General features: G+C 40.6%; 1 pseudogene; it reads left to right on the top strand.

The window, feature by feature from the left end:
- The first annotated feature begins 2230 nt into the window (after positions 1-2230).
- Positions 2231-2646, top strand: LOC102836436 (annotated as a pseudogene).
- Positions 2647-7749: the final 5103 nt, after the last annotated feature.

Here is a 7749-nt window from a genome sequence, read left to right as displayed (position 1 = left end):
TCTTTCCATTCTTAGGTCTAATTTCTTTAAGTAACGCTTTAACAGTTTTCAGTGTACAGGTCTTTCATATCCCTGGTTAAATGGATTCCTAAAATTATATTCTTTGCATGCTGTGAGTATTGTGAATGAAATTGCTTTCTTAATTTCCGTTTCAGTATTTTCATTTCTGGTATAGAGAAACTTAATTGATTTACATGTGTTGATCTTGTACCCTGCCACTTTGCTTATTAACTCTAATAGCTTTCTTGTGAATTCTTTGGGGTATTATATATCTATCATCATGTCATCAGTGAACAAGGATGATTTTACTTCTTCCTTTCTCATTTGTATACCTTTTATTTCCTTTTTTTTTTTTTTGCTTAACTGCTCTAATTAGGACTTCCAGTGGTTCGAGTGGGCATCCTATCTCGTTCCTGATATTAAGGGGAAAGCTTTTTAAGTCTTTCTACGTTGAATATAATGCTAGCTTTGAAAATTGATTGAGATTTGTATCATAGCCTAACATATGGTGCATCCTGGAGAATAATCTGTGTGCACTAGAGAATGATAGATATTGTTGGGTTAAGTGTTCTGTAATGTCTGTTGGTTTATAGTATTGCTCAGTACTTCATTTCCTCGCTCATCTTCTTTTTGTATGTCTTGTCCATTATTTAAAGTGTTGTATTGAAGTCTTTTGCAGTAAGCAAATCTGCTGTGCAAGACCTCTTCAAAGTGTTGAAGAACAAAGATGTCAATTTGAGGCCTAAGGTGCGCCTGATCCAAGCCATGATATTGTCAATAACCTCATATGCATGTGAAAGCTGGACAGTGAATAAGGAAGACAATAGATGAATTGATGTATTTGAGTTATGGTGTTGGAGAATATTGAAAGTACCCAGGATGGTGAAACTTTATCTGTCATACTTCAGACGTGTTATCAGGACATGTCTCTGGAAAAGGACACCATGCCTGGTAGAGGGTTAGCCCAAAAGAGGAAGACCTCCCCCCCCCCAGTGAAATGGGTGGGTACCGTAGCAGCAGCAGTTGGCTCAAGTGTAGCCACAATTGTGATGGCACACAATCAGGCAGTGTTTCATTCTGTTGTGTATAGGGTTACTATGAATCAGAGCTGACTTGATGGTACCTAACAATAACAACAACAACATACATACAAATTATTCAGTAACACTGTGTTAACATTCTAAGTATTTTTATCGTGTTCATTTTCATGATTCTTGTTTTCCTGTACCCTTGTGTGGCGCTGTGGGTTAATGTGCCAGACTGCAAAGTTGTTTGAATTTCAAGGTCAGCTGTTCAAGCTCACCACTGGCTATTTGGAACCCCTATACAGGGTCGCTATGGGTCGGAACCAACTCGACAACACTTAACAACAACAACTAGTTTTTTATGGCGCTCCGGTAACGTGGTGGTTATGAGTCGGGCTGCTAACCTCAGGGTCAGCAGTTAGAAACTACCAGCAGTTCTGCAGAAGAAAGGTGAGGATTTCTGCTTCTGTAAAGATTTACAGCCTCAGAAACCCTACATAGGGTCACTATGAATCAGAACTGACTCCATGGTACACCACCACCGTCACCACCACTACCTTTTTATCTTTGCTTTAGAGTAAATATTATTTGGTCTCATATACATGCTTTTTTAAAGAAGTGCAGTATGCATGAGTGACATTATTTATTTTGTAAGCCATCAGGTTTTTAGCTGAAATATGACCATGGGGAGTAGTTTCAGTTCAGACTTTAAAGAGTATCTCAGTTACCTTCTCGTCTCAATCACTCCAGTAGTCTTGACTTTTTAAGAATTTGACTTTTGGTATCAGTTTTTCTCCCATTCTCTCAGGATCCATATTTACTGTGTCCATGCTCACAATAGTTGGTTATGGTAGCTGGGAACTATCTAGTTCTTTTGGTGTCAGTGTAAATAAGGCTGTGGTTCATGTAGACTCTTCGTATTAAAGTAGCTTCATCTTTGCGTCTTATTTACTTATTACTCTTTTGCTCCCAAGAAGTAGAGACCAGTAATTGCATCTTAGATGGATGTTTTCAAGCTTTTAAGATCCCATGCACTACTCACCAAGCTTAATTGTAGAACATAAAGTTATAAAAGTATATTGTGCCGAGCCCCATATTTCAACCTCTGCCGCCACTGCTGCCATTGAGGAAGCGAGGAAGCGGGAGAGGAGCCCATGCCTCTTGTCATCCAAGTCCTGCAGCCGCACCTCCAGGAAGCATATAAGATGTTCGCCTGCGCCAAGCTCGCCTGCACCCCTGGTCTGATCTGAGCTGGATCCAGAGTTGCATACAGACCAATTTCTGCATCAGTGTTATCTCAACCAGAAGCTTCGACTGGAGAGTGAGTGCTCAGGAGTGTTTAATGGGATGTCTCTGTTAATCCGAAGGGAGTTTCAGACCAGTGCAACCAGCAGAGACATTGATACTGCTGCCAAATTTATTGGTGCAGGTGCTGCAAAAGTAGGAATGGCTGGTTCTGGTGCTGGTATTGGAAGTCTTTGGCAGCCTCATCATTGGCTATGCCAGAAACCCTTCTCTGAAGCAGCAGCTGTTCTCATATGCTATCCTGGGATTTGCCTTGTCTGAAGCTATGGGTCTCTTTTGTTTGATGGTTGCTGTCTTGATTTTGTTTACCATTTAACAAAAAATACTGTTGGAGATACTGGCATTCATATTAATTACGGAATGTATATAATTCCGTGTATCTTACTGTGACTCTGAAAACTGGGTATCATGGAAATGTACATTATTTCCAAAGTCATTTCCTTAAAGATGAAAACTTAAAAAAAAGTATATTATGCCAGTGACTGAGTTGTCCTGCAAAGCAACTTTAGACTTAAAACACAGAAAACCAGTCACATGAGTTGTTTGGGTATGTCAAAATATTATCCTTAATTTGTGCCCAGTGTATGCTCTACACGAGTAAGTAAAAAAGTATTGCTGCTAGGGTTCTAGTTCATGTATGCACTAGTTTTCCAAGCAAGGCATATTTAAACATGCCTCTACAATCATTGGATGGCTGCAGAAAAGTTCCCTCAGTAATACACTTGTCTTAATTTCATTAGGGTACCTTCAAGTTAAAGGTTGAATCAAAATAGTGGCTCCTGAATGGATCTGCTGGACCAGTTACATTCAAGGCAGAGAGATCAACTCAGAAGCCTCTGGTAACTATTTTTGGAGACTCCAAAGGGGTAATCTTGATAGGTTTTCTCAAAGAACACAAGACAATCACAGGGGCTTATTATGAATTTTAAAGCAAATTTAAACTACACTAGTGACAAGGAAAAAAAAGTCAGGAAGTTGCACCGAGGAATTTTTTCCATCATGCCAGTGCACCTGCTCATTCTTTGAGGGTGGCAAGGGTCATCATATAAGAATTTCATTGTAAAACATTACTCATCACCTGAAAACTCTGAATTTGCCTCTTCAAACCTCTTTTTGTTCCCAAAACTCAAAGAACATTTCAGAGGAACATGACTTGAACCCCCTCATGGATGCGAAAACTCCCATTTTGACATGACATAAGTTGAAGAACTCAGAATTCCTTGGGGAAGAGTTAGAGAGATAAAAACACCAACTTCAGAAGTATGTAGACTAGTGGGAGGTGTCAAGAAACAATCGTTTCACATTTTGATATTTTTATTTCATAAAGGTTTGAAAAAATATGTTGTTGTGTTAAGTGCTGCTGAGTTGGTTCCAACTCATAGCAACCCTGTATAGGGTTTCTGAGGTTCAGCTGGTGGGTTTGAACCACAGGCTTTGTGTTTATTGGTCCAGTGCTTATCCTACAGCGTGTCAGGACTCCTTTGTTTAATATGGTTACTGCAAAATCACATTTTGTAGTAATGTTCTTTACCTTCATATGTATGTATATGCAACAAGCAGACAGGAATATACATATGCCTATGTTGTTGTTGTTGTTGTTAAGGAGCTCCGGTAGCGTAGTGGTTACGAATTGGGCTGCGAACCTTAAGGTTAGCAGTTCGAAACTACCAGCTGCTCTGTGGGAGAAAGATGAGACTTTCTGCTCCCATAAAAATTTACAGCCTCGGAAACCCCGTACAGGGTCGCTATGGGTCGGAACCGAGTCAACGGCACTTAACAACAACAATGTTGTTGTTGTTAGGTGCCATTGAGTCGGTATCGACTCATAGCGAACTTATGTACAGCAGAACGAAACACTGCCCGATCCTGGGCCAACCTCATTACTGTTGCCACTCTTGAGTCCATCGATGCTGCCACTTTGCCAATCCATTTTGCAGGTGGGATTTTGTCAAGATCGTATGTTTGTTCTGGTGGTCTTGTTTTCATTTTCTTCCCCTTCAGCCAGAATTTGAATAAGAGCAAGTTCCACAGTGTGCCCCTGGCCTTGTTTTTCCACCATCCCTTCCACAAATGTAGTCTGTTTGATTTCTGGTGAGGTCCATGAAAAAGGCATTTACAATAAAGAAATCATTGATCTTGCAAAATTCTATCATGCAATCTCCAGCTTCATTTCTATCACCAAAGATAGTATTTTTCAACTACTGATCCTTCCTCTTTGTTTCCAGCCTTTGCATTCCAAGTGCCAGTAATTGTCAATACATCTTGATTGCATGTTTCATCAATTTCAAATTGAAGAAGTTGATCGAATTCTTCAAGTTCATCATTACTCATCACTGGCTTTAATGATTGGTGAGTAAATTTGAATAATAGTGGTATTAACTGGTCTTCCTTGTAGAGACACATGGATATTATCACATACAGTGTTGTACTTCAAAACTGATATTGATATGTTCTTTTTGATGATGAATGTGGTGCCATTCCTCTTCAAGTTTTCATTCTAGGCATAGTAAACCATGTAATTGTTAGATTCAAAATGGCCAATACCAGTCCATTTCAGCTCACGAGTGCCTAGACATGAATGTTTTTGTGTCCCGTTTCATTTTTTACAATTTCCAATTTTCCTAGAGTCGTACTTTGTACATTCAATGTTCCAATTATCAATGGATGCTTATAGCTGTTTCTCTTCATTTTGAGTTGTGCCCCATCAGCAAATGAAGGTCCCCGGGGACTTTTACTCCATTCACATCATCACAGTCAGTTCTACTTTGAGGAGGCAGTTCTTCCCCAGTCACAGTTTGAATGCCTTCCAGTCTTAGGAACTCATCTTTCAGCACTGTATCTGACAATATTCTGGTGCTCTTCATCATGTTTCAGTATTCAGTATTCTGGTGCTGACAGTGTTCCACTGCTATTCATAAGGTTTTCAGTGACTAAATATTCTTCTTCCTAGTCTGTCTTCGTTTAGAAGTTCAGCTTAAACCTGTCTACTGTGGTTGACCCTGCTAGTATTTAAACTACCCATGGCATAGCGTCTAGTATCACAGCAACAAGCAAGCCACCACAATACAAAAACCTGACATTTGAGTGGTGGATGAGTTTAGTATTAGAAGGACAGTTTTGCTGGTTGGCAGTGTTTTTCTCTGAGAGTTTTGAGGATGAGTCAAAAATGATCCACACTTTTATTCAAATTTACTCACCAATCATGGCTGTAGAATTTATTTTAATCAGCTTTTAGAAAAGACACATATACCATTTTCAACTTAATCTCCTTGCTTATCAATACACTTTGTTCATCTGTCAACAGGCTTCCGTATTCCCTTATTTTAAAAATGTTTTAGGCTGAGCTACGAGCCACGAATATACCCCTGTCTTTACTTCTTCATCAGAGGTGAATCTTTGTCTGCTTTCAGGAAACCAAACAGGTGAAAGTCTGATGGAAAAAGATCAGGACTATAGGGAGGATGCTTTACCACCTCAAAATGAAGTAGAGTGTCAACATTGTGGACAGAGGTATGGGGATGTGCATTGTCATACAAGATCACAATGCCCTTTGCATTTAATCCCAAATTTAGGCTTCAGCTCTTCCTTGTTGATCTTTTTTCCTGATAGTGTTCCAATACTTTTCCCTTGAAAATTCCAGAAACTGTAAGCATCAATTTTCCAGCTGATGTTTGACCTTTGAACATTTTCTTGGTCGGTGATTGAGGATGTTTCTATTCCATACTCTGCCATTTACTCTCAGGCTTGTAGTGATGAATCCATGTCTTGTCACTTGTAATGATTGTTTTAAGAAACTTTTACCTTCTGTGGTGGTGGGGTTGTGCTGTGGAGTCAGTTACCATTCATAGTGACCCTGTATAGAGTTTCTGAGGCTGTAAGTAACTCTGTAAGGGAGTAGAAAGCCTCATCTTTCTCCCATGGAAAGGCTGGTAGTTTTGAACTGCTGACCTTGAGATTAGCAGCCCAACTTGTAACCACTATGCTATCAGAATTCTTTCTGTGGTGCATTGAATGTACTTGATGTGGCTTTTCTATACAACTCTTCTTAATTTCCACCAAGTGATTGGTTGGGACCATGCTAATAAGGTATATGGGACTATAAGACTGGGATTGGTTAGTTTTGCCCTCCAGCTAGGTTTAAAAGGAGCCATCTCAGAAGCAGAGACAGAAAATCCCAGGACCATCTAGAAGGAAGAGCATGAGTGAGTTTCCGAGGCTATCTAGAGACAAGAGTCCTGGTGTGGTGCTGTGGGTTAATGCGCCAGACTGCAAAGTCATTTGAACTGCAAGGTCAGTGGTTCAAGCTCACCAGCTACTCCTTGGAAACCCTATACAGGGTCACTGTGGGTTGGAACTGACTCAACAGCACTTAACAACAACAGTCTGGAGACAGTGACTGCAGAAGCCATGGCAAGAGGTGATGGCAAGAGGCAACAGCAGAGGCTGTGGCATGGTGAGACAGAAGAGCTTTGTGCTCTAATCCTTTGGACTTAGGATATTGTATCATGGCAAAGAGCATTGTTGGCCCTCCTGCCTCGAGTTGCTGGATCAGCAGACTTGGATGTACAAGACAAAAATGGATCAGAGACCTGTTATCTATTAATACAATCTGTCCTTTCCCAGTCACCTGTCATGCTGGTCCTGTTGCATAGTGGTGAATGTAGCAAGAGTTAAACTTGACAGCCCTCACTTCTTGTTTATTGATTTTTTTTGTTGTTATTAAGTGTGGTTGAGTAGGTTCTGACTTATATCAACACTGTATAGTGTTTCTGAGGAGCAGTTAGTGAGTTCGAACCACCAGCTAGAGAGTAGTAACGAAAAATTAAGGGGAAAAACAGGAGAAAAGGGTGGAAATGAGAAACAGAAGAAAAATAAAGCAGATATAGAAAGGATAATAATCAAGGGAAAGGAAAGAGGAAGGAGACGAAAGATTAAATAAACAAAAGCAACAAAACAGCAAAGGAAAAACAAACAAACAAGAAACCCACCAGGGTAGCTGTTGAACTCATTAGTCAGGTGGAGGAGAGATGGGACAATTGAGTTCCCAGCCCTAGATGGAGTTCCTGTAGGCTTAGGTGTTACCTGTGTTCAGGGCACCCAATCCAGAAGTAGTTCACGGTGGCCTTTTGAGTTGCTGGTTTCAGTGTCTGTCAGAACCAGAGGGCTTCTGGGGGCAGAGTGATTGATTGTGAAGGGTTCTGCTAGTCTAATTATGGCCTGGAGGTTCTCTGTTCTCTGTTCTGGCTTGTAGACACCCTGTATAGGGTTTCTGAGGAGTGGCTGTGAGTTTGAACCACCAGCCTTGCGGTTCAAACCAAACTTACGGTCCACTGCTTATCCTACGGTGCTACGACTCCAGGAGGCTTTGTAGGTTCTGGATATAAGGAGCTTTGTTGTTAAATGCTGTGGAGTCAGTTCC

This window comes from Chrysochloris asiatica, unplaced genomic scaffold, assembly GCF_000296735.1.
Source record: "Chrysochloris asiatica unplaced genomic scaffold, ChrAsi1.0 scaffold00375, whole genome shotgun sequence".
Taxonomy (NCBI): domain Eukaryota; kingdom Metazoa; phylum Chordata; class Mammalia; order Afrosoricida; family Chrysochloridae; genus Chrysochloris; species Chrysochloris asiatica.
Note: the sequence above shows the minus strand (reverse complement) of the source record. Positions and strands in the feature narration are given on the sequence as shown.